This window comes from Narcine bancroftii, chromosome 4 (genome assembly GCF_036971445.1).
Source record: "Narcine bancroftii isolate sNarBan1 chromosome 4, sNarBan1.hap1, whole genome shotgun sequence".
Classification (NCBI taxonomy): Eukaryota; Metazoa; Chordata; class Chondrichthyes; order Torpediniformes; family Narcinidae; genus Narcine; species Narcine bancroftii.
This window is the reverse complement of record NC_091472.1, coordinates 217,300,846-217,317,583: the sequence shown is the minus strand read 5'-3', so window position 1 is coordinate 217,317,583 and position 16,738 is coordinate 217,300,846. Positions and strand designations below refer to the sequence as shown.

The window sequence follows — 16,738 nt, the reverse complement described above, 5'->3', positions numbered from 1 at the left end:
CATCTCATACTATTTATAAACTTTTTAAAAAAGTTTTAACGGGCACTTAAAGACAAAACAATAAGTTAGAGTCAGGAGAGGACTGGAAGGCACGTCTGTTCCTTACGCCATCTTGCCACGCCCATTTCCAATCCATTCTGCCCTCTGAACATGTTTCTGAAATGTCACTAACTCATACCCCTTTCTACTAATTTGTGCAACATGTTCACTGATCTTGTTTTGAATACTATTGACATTCAGATAAAGTGCCCTTATACCCATTGTGCTTCTAAAATCTGGTCATCTTTGCCTCTTATGGACTTGACTTTTTATCCCCTCCACTCTTACTTTTCTCTTTTTTAACTTTTGCTTTTACTTTATCCATACTCTTCTCTTTTACTTTATCCATCCCTTTCCACTCTGTTGAATCAAACCCCCCCCCCCCCCCCCCACTACTATTTAGTTTAAACCCTGTCCACGGTCCAAGTTGTGTTTATCACCAGGATCCAGGATCCAGGTCCCATCACGGTTCGGATGGAGCCCGTCCCCTCTGAGCAGTTTCTTCTTTCCTCATTCTCATGCCAATTTCCCATGAATTGGAACCCACTTCTCACACAACAACACACATTTAGCTTTCTAATCTTCTGGACACTGGGCCAATTTGGACATGGCTCAGGTAGTAATCCAGAGATTACCACCTTTTTGGTTCTGCTTTTTAATTTCATCCCTCGCTCCTCAAAATCTCTTAGCAGAATCTCTTTCCTCATTCTACCTATGTCGTTGGTACCCAGATAGACCACAACAACTGGATCTTTCTCCTCCCACTGCAGGTTCCTCTGCAGGTCAGATAAGATGTCGTGTGCAGGCAACACAACTTTCAGGACACTCTATCTCTGCAACAGAGAACTTTGTCTATTCCCCTAACTATACTATCCCTGATTACCATTGCATTTCTCTTCTCTTACCCCACCCCACACCCTCTTGAATGGCTTCCTGAACCAAAGTGCCACTGTCAGATTGTTAATCCTTCCTACAGCCCCCACTCCTACCCGCACAAGAAATAAGAATCTCAGACGAGAGACGAGATCAAGGGCTGAGGCTCCTCCAGCACTGTCTCTTGGATCCCACCACCTGCTTCATTCTCATTCACTGACTCTTGTTCCTGACTACAGGCCGAATTCGAGGCAGCTATTCTAATGGGTGTGACAGTCTCTTGAAACACAGTGTCCAGTTACCTCTCCCATTCCCTGGTGTGTTACAATGTTTGAAGCTCAGATTCCAGGTCATCACTTTTGAGCCTAAATTCTTCAAGCAACTAACACACTGCAGATGTAGTCATGAGGAACCACAATGAGCTCAAACATCATGTACCTCCATCACATCACCTGATCCTACATGGCTACTTTATTTAATTATCTCAAATTTGGTGAATTTTATATAACCGCTGATAAAGCCTTACCAGCTCATCACCTATACTTCCTCACTGAAGCCTCATGAACCAAAGCTTAAAAGTCCCACTCCTCCACTGAGCCACTCGCACAATGGCCACTCCACTTAAGGTTCCCTTTATTTTATTTGTTACCGCCCCTTGTCTGTAGCACTCATTCCAACCAATTACCTCTCTATTTAACGTTAAAGCTGTCCATGCTCCACGGTCCTGACACTTACAAGTGGCCGCATCCCCATCCCGCTTCCTTTAATAGACTTGCTTGCACAAAGCACCAGTCCCGACACTCTCTAGATATTGTGTCCTCTCTCTGCCTCTCTCACAATGGTCCCAACTAAACCAACTAAGCTTGACAGCATCGCAGGGAAGGGGGCCCATAAACTTTGAGCAGAGTCCTAAGGGGGCCATAGCCAACTGAAAGTTGAAAAAGGCTGGTCTAAGCAGTCACTTAAATGGGGGAGAAACATTCTGGCTGTAATCCTAGTATCCAACCAGGTTTCTTTGTCTGATGAAGTCTTCAACCTAAAATGTTAGCTGGTTTCTCTTTACATTTTTATTTGTGATCTATGATGCACATGGATACATTTTCTTCAGATGATTCCATTGCAAAAACATATCAAAAAAATTGAAAAGAAAAAGCATCTAGTTAATTGATATAAACAAGAAATCCACAGATGCTGGAGTCTAGTGCAGTGCACAAAAGTGGTGGAGAAACTCATTGTAGCCCCAATAGAAATTATAAGGAGTCAATGTTTGGGCCCCGACCCCTTCTGCAGGAGTGTTAATTTCACTCAGTCTCCACATCACAGACATTTTTTTCCCATCAGTTGACCATGCCCATCTATTTATTTCGGGGAGCAAACAGGAAAAATGGCAGCAACTCTTTTAGATTTGATGCACTCCTCTTTTGTTACCCAGCATTAGTATAACACGCACTGAAGTAACACCAACAACTTATTCAAGTAGGACACCTGACTAATGCACACAACCACAACGCGGGTATTCAGAATCAGGATTTAGTATCATGAACAAGTCTGGAAATTCGCTGTTGAGGGGTTGTGACGTGATCGCTGAGGGAGAAGACATGGAGAAACACCCCCTCCTGGCTGAACTTTTAAAAACCCGTATAAAAGTTTTAAAATTATTTTTTAAATTGTGGACTGTATTGTTGAAGTATTTAACTAGCAATAATGAGGAAAACTAAAACTCAAATTGCTAAAAAAAATGTTACTAAACCAGCTACAACAAAGGAGGAACCTTGGCCTACCTTGTCAATGCAGCCTTCTGACTCGATTTCTTCTCAACACCGACCATAACGCCAGTCCAGCGGTAAGGTGTATTCAACACTAGTGCCGACTTTGTATGTGGTTGTGCGAGTTGGCGCCGGTGTGCAGCATCAGCCCACTTCCGACGAGGAATATCAACTGTGCATGCGCAAATCTTCGCGCATGCACGTAACACCCAAAAAGGCCCAGGCAGCAGGAGGACCCGATCTCCACAGACCCAGTGAACCTGGGATGGTGGGGTGGGGGGTGTCCACACCTGTAGTCGAGCTGAAGTGGCCTTTTTATCGATGGAGGAAGAAGAGGACACCATTGAAGTGGAGGAGGAAAAAGATCAATATTTGATGAAAGAGGAAGCAGCCACACTTCAGGGTAGGCCTATAGTGAAGCAGACCTCTAAGTTTAAGTCTGGTTCTCACCAGTCAGATTTCCCTTCAACTGCTTATTTGGCTTTACAAATAAGTCAAGGATTTTCGATTATGAAGGATCAATTTGCTGAGTTGAAAGGGGAAATAGCATCAATTAAAATAGATGTGGCAAAATGTTTGAAAGCTGTGGATAAGGTTCAGGACAAGTTTAAAAAAGATCGAAGAAGAATTTATTAACTGTAAAGATGATTTTGATTTTTGTAAGGAGAAGATGGGACAGATGGAAAATTCAGAAGACTGATTTGTTGAAGAAGATTGATGTTTTGGAGAATCAAAGTTGGAGGAATAATGTTAGAATAGTTGGCCTTCCAGAAGATTTTGAAGGTCCAGACCCAGTCCAGTTCTTTCAAAAGTGGATCCCTGAAGTTTTGGGGACAATGCATTTTCCAAATGGTCTGGAGTTGGACAGGGCTCATCAGGCCACATGAAGGAAGCCATTTCCACGGCCTATTCTGATTCATTGCCTGCATTATCAAGATAAAGAACTAATTTTGAAACTTGCGGTACAGAATGCGAGAAATAACCAGGGACCTTTGCTTGTTAAAAATACCAGGGTGTTTGTTTTATGCTGATCTGAGTCAAGCTGTGATTAAGCATCGTAAAGAATTTAATTCGGCTAAAGTTGTTCTTTGGAAGAAGGGGTATAAATTTGCTTTTTATTCCCCTGCTGTGTTAAAAGTTTTTTTAATGGCGATTATCGGTATCAATTTTTCTCTGATGATGCTGAAGCTTTGGATTTTGCTAATTCTTTACCTGATAATAAGCAGGGTAAAAATCCAGATAAATTTCCCCAGCAGCTTGTCGTGGTTCCGAAAGGGAAGAATGGTAAATGAGAGATGGAATCTCAGCAGTTGATTGACATTTGTATTGATGATGATCAATTTAATCAAGACTAAGAAGAAGCATTTCATACTGGAGATGATTTTCTGTATTGTTTTCATTGTTCTGTTCGGGGGAAGTTGTCAGCTGCTTTGTGGCATTTGTCACTCCCACGTAATTGAGGGAGATAATACCATTGGGTATTTTCTTTGTGTTGGGGGTTTTTCATGGAGTTTCATTTTTCTTCTTTTCTTTCTTGGAGGAGATCATTAGTTTTTTTCTGTATTGATGTCATGGGGAGGTGCTTCACCATTTATGGTGGGATAGTTATAAAAACACTATATGGCTAATTTAAATTTTGCTACTTTTAATGTTAATGGGCTGAATAGCTCGATTAAGAGAAAGAGAGTATTGGCTTGTATTAAAAAATTGAAGGTTGATGTGGCTTTTTTTGCAGGAGACTAACTTAACTGATAAAGGACATCAAAAATTAAAAGGAGATTGGGTTGGGCAGGTTATATCATTTTCTTTTAATTCTAAAGCAAGGGGGGTTGCTATTTTGATTAATAAGAAGTTATCTTTTAAATTGGAATCAGTTTTTGAAGCGGCTGGTGTTAATTGTACATTTTTTTTCTGAATGTTGGACCTTAATGAATATTTATGCTCCGAATGCTGATGATGAACAATTTATGGTGGACTCTTTTCTTAATTTGAATCAGACTTGGGATAAAATTATGGATGGAGGTGATTTTAATTGTTGTTTAAATCCACTATTCGATAAATCTCCTAAATCGGTAATTAAAACTAAAACGGCTAAGCAGTTGATGGTGTTAATGAAAGACATGAATTTAGTAGATAAATGGAGGAAAATGAATCCTAGGAAAAAAGATTTTTCATTTTATTCATTTCACCATGATTCCTTTTCTAGAATACATTTGTTTTTAGTATCAGCACAATTGCAAGGTCAAATTTCTGAGGCTGTATACAAACCTAGGCTTTTGTCTGATCATTCTTTGTTGTTAATTACTTGTACCACTTCAGAGAGGGAGGAGAATGTTTATCATTGGCGTTTTAACTCCTTTTTGTTGAAATATCCAGAATTTTGCAAATTTATACAAGACCAAATTCAAAGTTTTTTGAAAATAAATGCTGGTTCAGTTGATTGTAAATTTGTTTTGTGGAACACTTTGAAGGCTTATTTCCAAGGACAAATTATTAGTTATATGGTTAAAGTTAAGAAACGACAAATGACTGAGGCTGGGAAATTGGAGAAGGAGATAGAAATTTTGGAAAAAGATTTATAATGTATTCGACTAAAGATAAAAAAAAATACAATTAGTTAATTTGAAATTACAGTATAATTCATTAAAAATATATACATATGAAAATCATCTTACAGAGGACTAGGCAGTGATATTATGAGTTGGGGAGAGTGCTCATAAAGTGTTAGCATGGAAGTTAAAAAAGGAAGAAGCATCTCTAACAATTAATGATATTAGGCAAGAGATTAATGATGAGTTCCGTATGTTTTATGAGAAATTGTAAACTTCTGTGGTATTGCAGGATGAGGTTAATATTGAATTTTTAAAATCTGGTTTATCTTTACCTTCTTTGAATAATAAGGATGTTAAGGAATTGGATGCTTCTTCTACTGTTAAAGAATTAATAGACACATTTCGGTCTATGCCGAGTGGTAAATCTCCAGGTGATGATGGGTTTACTTCTGAATTTTATAAGGAATTTCAAGATTCATTAGTTCCTTTGTTGATAGAGATTTTAGATCAGATGGGGAAAATCAGCTCTTTTCCGGATTCCTTTTCTAAAGCAATTATTACTGTCATTCTTAAGAAAGAAAGAGATCCTTTTAAAGCGGGATCTTATACATCCATTTCTTTGTCAAATGTGGATTATAAGATAGTAGCCAAGGTTCTGCTTAATAGATTGACTAAATATTTACCTGATTTGGTTCATGTACTCCAGGCAGGTTTTATCAAGAACCTGTTATTCAGCGGACAATGTGGTAAAATTGATTTCTTTAATTAATATAACTCGGCAGCAATCTGACCTAACAATGGTAATTTCTTTGGATGCAGAAAAGGCCTTTGATAGAGTTGAATGGAGTTTTTTGTTTAAGGTCTGGAATAGTTTAACTTTGGGCCTCTTTTTACTGGTTGGATTAAGGCTTTGTATAAAAATCCCACTGCAAGAGAAATGACAATAGACAGATGTCTTTACATTTTACATTATCTAAATCAACCAGACAGGGCTTCCCTTTGTCACTAGCTCTATTTGCATTGGTTATTGAACCTTTGGTGCAGATGATTAGGCAGGATAGTCCTATTAAAGGTATTAAGGTAAATTCTGATGAATATAAGATAAACTTGTTTGCAGATGATGTTTTGATATATTTAACACATCCCTAGCTATCTTTGGAGATTTTATATAGACGTTTGGAACAGTATGGCATGTTATCCGGTTATAAAGTAAATTGGGAGAAGTGTGAAATTATGCCTTTAGCTGATATGGACTATTTGTCATGTAGACAAGTTGTGAAGATTAAATGATCTGATCATATTAAGTATTTGCGTATTATTATTGATAGTAATTATAATCTCCTATTTGCATTGAATTATTTACCATTATTGACTATGATTAAATGTGATTTGAATAGGTAGAAGGATTTACCTATAACATTGATAGGACGGGTGAATTGTATGAAAATGAATATCTTCCCCCGAATTTAATATTTGTTTTAATATATTCCATGTAAGATTCCTCATAAATTTTTTAAAGATTTGAATACTTCGGTGAGAAAATTTTTCAGGAAAGACAAAATTGCGATGGTTTCAGTGCAGAAGTTAACTTGGAAATATGCATTAGGAGGTTTACAACTTCCTAATTTCCAAAATTATTATGAATCAGCTTAGTTAAAATTCATCAATAGGATGTTTCAAGTGGACAGCCCCTTGATATAGGCTAATATTGAATGATCTCAGATTGGAGAAAAGAGGATTTATCAATTTATTTATTGATGGAATTCTCAGTAATTAAGTAATTATAATTTACCGGTGTGGAAACACTTGATGGAGTTCTGGACTAATAAGAATGAAACTATAGGTACTCAAGGGAAAATTTCTGCTCAAGCACCTTTGTTCCAAAATAAGCTTTTTCCTTTTACAGTTAATAATCAACTTCTGAAGTTATGGCAATAAAAAGGAATTAAATTGGTAGAAGATTGTTATTTTATTTATTTTCAAAGAATGAAAGAGAAATATGAAATATCTTCGAGTACTCTTTTTTTCTTATTATCACGTTAAAGCTTTATTGTTAGATAATTTTGGACGCACTTTGAGGCTTCCTAGAAGATCTAAATTTGAAATGTTGCTTACCAATGATGGTAAGGTTTTATATCTGATATGTATACATTATTGCAGACTAAACTAGATGTTGATAAAACTAGAGTGAAATGAGAAAAAGATTTTTAAATATCTATTTCTCCAGATGATTGGATGTCGATATGTGAGGACAGTATGACTAACATTGTAAATGTAAGATATAGATTGGTTCATTATGATTTTATTCATCAATTATACTTGATATCGGAGAAATTAAAGAAATTTAAATATGTTTTAGATGTCATAAGGAAGTGGATATATTTTTTACATTTGGTTTAGTTATGTGAGACGGTTAAACCTTTTATGAATAAAATCAAGGAATTTTTGGAGGTTATGTTTAAATTTAAAATTCCACTTGATCCTATGATATTTTTATTGGATCATATCAAAGTATTGAATTGGAGTTAAAATTAGATATAAAATTAGATATATTTCAAATTGCTTGTTTAAGGTTAGCTTTAGCAGTAGCTAGGAAACCTTTTGCAGTTACATGGAAAAATGAGACTAAATTGAATATTCAACGATGGCATGTGGAGGTGAAATCATGTATTCCTTTAGAGAAGATAACATATAATCTATGAAATAATTATCCTTTCTTTATTAAAACTTGGAGCCCGTACATGGAACGGATGCGATTAAATTATTAAAACTTTCTTTCCCATGCATGGGTGGTGTGGACCCAATCCATGACACATAATTGAATCTATTGTTTCAGTAGATCTCCTCCTTTCTCTCTTTTCTTTCTTCTTTTTTGTTTTTTGGGGTAGATTAAAGGGGGGTTGAGTTGGGTGGGAGGGATAGGGATGGGGTGGGGGGATTTATGGGATAAAATATGCATTGATTGTATTTTGAATGCATGATGTAGGAAATTTGTTGTTTCACGACAGCATCAGAGCAAAAACATTCATATTATAACTATCTTACAACATTACTATAAAAAATAAAATAACAGTGCACAAAAAGTAAGGCAGTGTCTTTGGTTCATTGATTATTCAGGAATCTGATGGCAGTGGGGAAGAAGCTGTCCTTGTGCCGCTGAGTGCTCATCTTTAGGTTCCTGTACCTTTTCCCTGATGGTAGCAGAGTGAAGAGGGCCTGGCCTGGGTGGTGGGGGGTCTTTTTAAGGATAGAGGCTGCTTTTTGTATGACACCACCTCATGTAGATGTCCTTGATGGAGTAAAGTCAGATGCCTGTGATGTCACAAGCTGAGTAAACAACCCTCTGGAGTTTATTCTTGTCCTGAGAATTGGCACCTCCGTACAAGGTAGTGATGCAACCAGCTATCTTTAGAAATTTTTGAGAGTCTTCAGTGACATACTGAATATCCTTAGACACCTCACAAAGTATATCCACTGGTGAGCCTTCTTTGTGATTGCATCAACGTGGAAACTCTAGGGCTGATCCTCGTAGATGTTGACAACAAGGAATTTTAAATTCTCGACCCTCTCCACTACTGAGCCCTCAATAAGGACTGAGTCATGTCCCCCTGACTTTCTTCTGAAGTCCACAATCATCTCCTTGGTTTTGCTAATGTTGTCATTACACCATTCAACAAACTGATCTATCTCCCTCCTGTACAGTTCCTCATTGCCATTTGTGATTCTGCCGACAACTGTAGTGTCATCGACAAACGTAGATGGCATTGGAATTGTGTTTGGCCACGCAGTCGTGGGTGTATAATGAGTAGAGCAGTGGGCTTGAAGTTCACCTGTGTTGATAGTGAGGAGACGTTGTTTCCTATTTATACTGACTGTGGTCTTCCAATAAGAAAGTCAAGGATCCAGATGCAGAGTCGGGACAGAGACCCAGGGTTTGTAGCTTCTTGACCAGCGCTGAGGGAATAATGATATTGAAGGCCGAGCTGTAGTCGATGAAGAGCAGCCAAATGTATGAACTGCTGTTTTCGAGGTGATCCAGAGATGAGTGGAGAGCCTGCAATATTGCATTCAGCTCTGTAACTATTTAAAGAGCCTTTATTTAAGAAGCAGCCCAAGATTTTTTGTAACAAAATAATAAAACTGTGATAATGTTGCAGGCATCCTTTGATCATTTTAAGTTTTCTGTTTGATTCCCATTTTAAAATCAGCTTTCTTTGTTTCCAAAATAGACCTCAGATAATGGTTGAGTGCTTCAACAGAGTTGTAGACAAGCCCTTTACAATAGATCAAAGAAATCTTGGTCAAATTCTTTAACTCCAGCTCTCCAGGATTTGACTCTCTTGCTGTTCCTCCAAAATCAGTAAAAACTTTTAGCAATTTCAATCTATTGTTCAGAATTTTATTCCCTAAACATTTCTCTTTCCATGTATTTTTTAAATTTTTCAAAAGCAATCATCTCATACCCGCTTTGAGTCACACCTATGCAACTCTTCATCGATGAAACATGCCATTGTACCTTGATGTGAAACTTCCTTAAAGATCCTATAAACAATATTGCATTGATGTGGTATTGAATGGAAACATCAAAAACAGAATAAAAGCAAATGTCATTGATCACCATTTGCTATTAGAAAAAATTCTGCCAAATGGAATAATGGTGCAAGGCAAGGTTCAGGAATAATATTTCAGCATGTCATTTGAGTTGTGAAACCCAAAGAAAATCTCTCAAAAAATGTGGGTTGACGTATACTTTTGAGATCTTAAACTGCCCTTATCCAGCATATGTCAACCCTGAATAACCCCCAAAAAAACCCCGACTGCGACAGATTTTCATTGAGATTTTTATTGAAAACAACACAATCAGCACCCTTCAAAATCGCTATTATTGTCCAAAAACCACAACACATAACCCTTCAAAATCACTCTTGCTGTCATCATCTGAAGCAAAGATGGCGACAAGCTCATCCATACTCTCACTGTTTAAACAGTCATCATATAGGTCCCCGTCTGTGTCTGATGAGGTGGTTTCACCTTTGTCGCCCGTGTCACACAATAAATTATCTTTTTCTGTGCTATCAATTGCGCAAGAGATATCACACTTTATAAATGATTTTATCACAACCTCTAACTTTGTCCCATGTCTTGAGCTTGAAGTTACACAACATATCAAGTGATGCACCACTCATTTCCCTGCTTTTTGTAAATGACTTTGCTGCCCTCGACATGCATGTATTCCATTCCTCGCACACATAGTCTTTGAATGGCTTGTTCAAGCAGACATCGAGAGGTTGCTGTATAGATGTCAAACCACCTGGGATAACCGCCATCTAAGAATTATGTAGTGCTAATCTACTTTTAGTGTTCTCATTTAAATGGTTACAAAACATATCCCAGACCGCAAACTCTGTTCTTGGCGTAAAGCCCCTGGCCGCCTGTTCCACACATTGTCTATCCATAGTTTCACACCATTTTCATCTATCCATCCTTTTTCATGAAAATGTACAAAAATACCCGTGGGGAATTTCATTTTCAGTTTAATTTTGCATCTGAAGATTACCATGTCCCGTCGGGCGTGCACGAGAACACCATGGCAAACCTGGTCCAGTCCTTTCGTGGCCTGTACTTCTTGTTTGCACGGTTTTAACACCTTCCCATTCCATTGTTCTATTGCCCATCATGTCAAAATTCATGGGGGTTTTGTCCATGTTTCTGATATTTCCCAATGTAAACGGGTGTTTCTGCCAGTTCTGTATAATAAACTGGTGAAAACTTGCAACTTTATGATCAAGATCTTTTGGTAGTTTCTGTGCAATTTTTTTTGGCGTAATACCAGATTTATCCTGTTCATTAAATGATTGCACCACCCTACTGTAGCCTCAAGATCATCACTGAGGTCTGGGTGCGTCTTGGCCAACAGCAGTGCAAATGTTCTTACTCTATTTTGGGTGACTATGTTGCAATCTTGCCTCTGTTCATGAACTCATTTTACAATGTGATTTTCCAACTCTCACCAATGAGAGATTCTTTTTCTCAAAGAACATTGCTTTTTTGGTATGTTTCTTAAAGTCTCTTCTTTCTTCCTCCAATCTCTTACCAAATTCTCATGCACATCAAATTTTCTTGCATTGGTTTTCTTGGCCATTTCTATCACTTTCAACTTAAAGCTCGCCTCATATTTTCATCACATGCTGTGATGTCGATGGACCCTCTGTGATAGCAAACACCTCCAGCCAATACCTAGCAGATCAATCCATGTGATCTATGGGGGTCAATGTATATGGCAGTCAACGGCCCATCTCAGGGAACGTGAGCTTTGGGGGCTGACTTATACGCTGGTCAACGGGGCACCTCAGGCAGCCAGAAAATTGGAGTTGACATACACCGGATATACCATAAACCCTTAAAATGAGACTGAAAAAGGAGACTTGACTTGTATGCTGGTCAACTTATATGCCAAAATATACAGTATATTAACCATCATGCAGAGGTTCTCAATATAATCCCTATGCCGTCGGTACTCTGTGATTAGTAAGGGATTGCTTAAGGTGGGATGTGAGTGGGAGAGGAAGGTTGAGAATCACTGCTCAAGACCCAATTGTGATTGAAATATTTTGCTTGAGAAAAATTGTCATTTACCTCTTTCCTTTGGAGTTCTGAAAACGTGCACATAACAAGTCAATGAAGGACAGTTAAAACAATGTTTTTCAACCTTTTTCTTTCCACCCTTACTAATCACAGAGCACCGATGGCATAGGGATTACTTAAAGTGGGAAGTGAGTGGAGGTTGAGAACCACTGCCCTAATGCAACCTTGAAAACATAGAGGACATATTTAATTCACTACTATTTAAGGAGTAATCAATCTTACTGAAAGATCTGCAACAGATCATTGTGAGTCCCAAGCTGTTATTTTAAATATTTTTGCCAAGCCATGAACATTGATTGTCACTTGATTTTTTTTTTCCCTTCTCCTCAAGTTCAATGTTTCAAAGCAATACAGCAGATAAACACTGAAAACAACTGATGTTTTCATTGCCTGGGGCAAAAACAAAGTCAAATTATATGGTTGAGTCTCTATTTTGTTTTGTGCAGACCAACAGTGAATTATGAATATACTCTTTTGTCCAAGGCCATTTACAACCAACAGTTGTATTAATATACAGCAGTTTTATTAAACTAAACAAACTGTTTAAAAATTGCATTTTGCTGCCACTGAAGCCATTAGATTTTAATAGAATAGCTTTAGCAATGGCACTGCAATGTTTTAAAACAGCTTCCACATTTGAAAGTGGCTACACTAATACAACTCATCTTAAATGTCCTCGGAGAACTTTTTTTATGGCTCAAGCTTCGTCAATGTTGCCGAGATTTCTCCAGATACTGCACATCATTGAATCGAACTATGATGGCATCTGTCTTGCTCCATGTACCAATGAAATTTAAGCCATTGAACTCTTTTCATTTCAGTTAGTCAGGTACCCAAGTTATCTACAAAAATATAGCAGTCAACCATTGTCCATTTCTTGTGTAATTATTTGTGAATATTTATGCATTATGTAAAACATGACGAGATCCAAATTGTTTTTGCACAAACTATTTCAATACAACCTGAAGGGTCTTGAATCGAATAAATGTATATTCCCCTTGACCTACCTTCATAATTTAGCATCATGTATCACACATAATACCAGGTAGTTTGGTTGAATCTGCCCGAGCTGTATTTATCATCTGCTGTTGCCTTCATCCTAATCCACTCTACCCAGTTTGTTGCCATAACTCTTTATGCAACTTTCTCTCAAGCAATTATTCTTAAATGCTTTATTGCATTAAATACTTCAAGAGAAAAATTGGTAGGTAGATAGGTTTTTGATTAGGAAGAGAATCGAGTGTCTAGGGAAAATGGGGATCAAAAGGATAGTCAATCAGCCATGATGGAATGGCGGGGCAGACTCGATGGACCAAATGGCCTAAATCTGTTCCTGTGTCTTCTGGTCTAAATTCTATGGTAGATAAAATCTATCCCTTTAAATCAGTGTGCAGTTTTAGATATAATAATTCTCAAAGTTGAGTATAGTAATCTGTGTAATTATAGTATCTTAAATGGATGGCTCAGTAGCTATCTAGTTGGCCAATCTTGCTTGGATCAGTCAACGAAATGTTACACAACCAAATTTCCTCTTCTCAACTTTGTTCACTTCCTTTGCGTACACATGTATTGTTATTTATTTCTCCTGCTCCTTGCCTACTTACAAAGGGTGGTGAACACTGCATGTGCTAGGACACACTCCTTTACTGACTGCACCTAAGGCTCCCCCTGACCCCAGAATAAAGGTGACTGTGTCACAGCCCCCTCATCAGTCCAGAACTGTTGACCAGTATGGATGGACATCCATTCTGTAGTGAAGTTTCTCTACAACTTCTAGTCTTTGAAGTTATGGATGGGACATCACAAAGCTTCTTTGGAATTTTTATTTTCTCCAAACATCTCTTTGCTTTTCCTTTTAGTTTCACTCCTATATTTTGCAGTTCTGCATTTCTGAACCTTAAACTCTTGGCATTCCATATAAAAGCTCCCCACTTTTGCAGAGGTTTCATGGCATCTTTCATCTCCACCTGGTCTACCAGTCCTACCCTTCCAACCTTGCTTCTTAATTCTGGATTCTGTACTTCATTTCCTAAATCTTGATAAAGTGTTCTGGCTACTGCTCTTTGAGTTTCTCTAGCACAGCATTTCACAGGAGTTCCATGCAAAGGACTAGCGGTTCCACGGAAGAAACGATAGGGAGTAATAATATCTACCTGTTTTTTGTTAAATTACTTTTTACTTTTGTCTTTAATTCAATTTATTTCTAATGGGGAAGACAAAATGGCAGATGTGGGGGGAGGGGAGGCCAAACCAGACTGAGGAAACCTGAGGCACTTGGTCTTTTGAAAAGAACACCAAACAACGCAGCGGTCAGTTTCATAGCCACCAGGAATACCCAGAAACCCCATGGTGAGAATGCACCTTATTGCCTCTGAAGGAGCCGAGGGCGCAGTTGCGACTCAGAAGTGTCATATAGAGCATGCGCGGTGTTCTCCAACACCCTGACTCTGCCCGGGTGAAGCTGGTGACTGTGGGTCAGAGTCGGCACCACGCTATTGCCGGAGTGGCACGCACGGTGGTTTCTGGGAGCTGACGGTGGCGGCATAAATATCAGCAGTGTGTGCGAGGAGAGGGCACCAAAATACCAGTGTCTGGCTTGTTACGTGTGGTAAATGAACAGTGGGAGAGCCGTGCGGCTGGCGGTGTCTGACCGGTAGCTGGTACAGCTAAATGAGGGGCCAGTAGTAAGCGGTACCCAAGTAGCCAGGCCCTCACAGGGGAGCGAAGGTCGGCCTGGGCCACGACGGGGACTGAGAGGGCTGGGGGTAGCCTGGGCCGTGGCGGGGCAAGGTTGAGGGGAAGGCCTTAATAAAGCTCAACCTGGGATTTCACAAAATACGTTGTTTGCTTATTATAAAATACATGATTTTTTAATGGAGAAGTTTGGTCAAGAATTGATAATAACAAGACAATCGAAGTTTGAGATATTGCTTATGGATAAGGGAAAGAAGGTTTGTTTCAGAGATGTATTTGTTGTTACAATCAAAAATAAAGAAGCTTGGAGTGTTGAGAGTAAGAGATAAATGGGAACAGGACTTAGCTGTGGTCATCCCTGAGGAAGTATGGTCTGATTTATGTTTACATAGTGTTACAAAATTAGTTAATGTCCGTTACAGTTTAGTTAATTACAGTTTTCTACATCAGTTATATTTAACTCTGGAAAAGTTAAAGAGGTATGGCTTTAGGGATTCTGATTTGTGTTTTAAATGTGGAGAACAGATAGGTACTTATATACATTCTGTGTGAAAATGTCCAAAGGTTAAACCTTTTTGGGAAAAGATTATTAAGTTTTTGTGAGATTTATTTCAAACAGATTTACTTATGGATCCATGGCTTGCTTATTAGGATATATCAACCCATTAATAACACGTTTAAATAAATTTCAGATTGCATTTATTCGTTTAAGTCTGGCAGTTGCTAGGAAATGCAAAGCGGTAACTTGGAAAAATGATGTAGAATTAAGTATGCAGAGGTGGCATAATGAAATTCAATCATGTTTGTATTTAGAGAAAATTACATATAATTTGAGAAATAACTTTTTTTAAAATATGTGGACTTCATATTTGAAATGTATGAAGTTCAATGTTATGTAAACACCATTCTTGTTTGCATTGTAATTCAACCCACTGTATTTATATTTTTCAATACTTTTTTTGTATGTTAAGCTCCATGGGGAGGGAGGGATAGTAAGGGGTGGGGGGGCATAGGGGGTCAGAGGGTGGGGGTAAAGGGAATAGGGTTTTTTTTCATATATGTTATATTTTTGGAAAATTTTAAATAATCTTTTAAAAAAAAACTAAAGCTCAACTTAGGGCCCATGTGGTGAGATTATTCACTATGCTTGTGTATATACCAGGTCTTTTAAACTGCAATTGATTATTGGGGTTATTGGGGTTCTGTGATTTCCAATGCTCCCCAAAAGGATTCCATGAGCTAAAAAGCTTGGGAAGGCCTACTCCAGCAGATGTGTTCAGAGTTAGGCTACGTGCTAATTGCAAACTTGCTTCACTTCAAGGCAAAGATCAATCCCTGAAGACATTAAATTTTCTGTCTCACTGAAATGCTGAGTTTTGTATTCTGGAAAAGTGTTACTTCTGCTGAAGATGCTCATTGTGTAATCATTTGGAATGAGTTGTGCTGCAGCTGAGGTGATAAACCCTCAGACACGCTGGAGGTACTCAGCCGGTCTTGCAATCTCCAGAGGATGTAAAGATAAATCACTGACATTTCGGGCCTGAGGCCGTCCTCAAGTTATGAGTAAAAAGCGGGCAGGCACCTGGATAAAAAAGGTTGGGGGAGGAGGGAAGAAAGTGTGGGTTGGTGGGGGGGGGGGAGCACAGACCGATAGGCAAAAGGTGATCATTGGGGAGGAGGGGAGGAGAGAGGAAAGGTGAACATTGATTGAGGGAAGGGATGGTTGTTTTAGGCTCTGTGAAAGCAGAGTGAAAGAGCAAGAGCAAAGGAGACATTGGGAAAGATGGGGGTGGGGGGTGGAAGCTAACAGAAACTGGAAAGGTTTTTTTTCTAAGGTCTTTAACTACAATCACAGTGTCTGTAAATGTTTGTGTTCTACAGCTGATGTGCTAATACATTGAAAAGCCAGGCTCATTGACATGTTAATTTGAAACATCAAATGCTTTGATTTATTGGTATGACCATGAAGATTCTTTCACAGCCAGTAGTGGCAGTAAAATTGAATTTTGCTGTATATTACTGTCCTGTTAAGAATAATTAATGAAGTGTACTTTCTGCTAGTAGACTAAATTTATTTCTGTCACCTTAAATCATGTAAAAAAGCAGAGCCGATGTCTTGCACAACTGCCCAAAAGTTAATAAAAGGCCCATTAATCTACAGATCATTCG

General features: G+C 38.3%; 1 protein-coding gene across 2 annotated transcripts in view; it reads left to right on the top strand.

Moving 5' to 3' along the window:
• The window catches only part of LOC138761591 (sperm-associated antigen 16 protein), an 879,716-nt gene that overhangs the window by 755,388 nt on the left and 107,590 nt on the right, over positions 1 to 16,738 (top strand). The gene's annotated exons all lie outside the window — the stretch shown is intronic.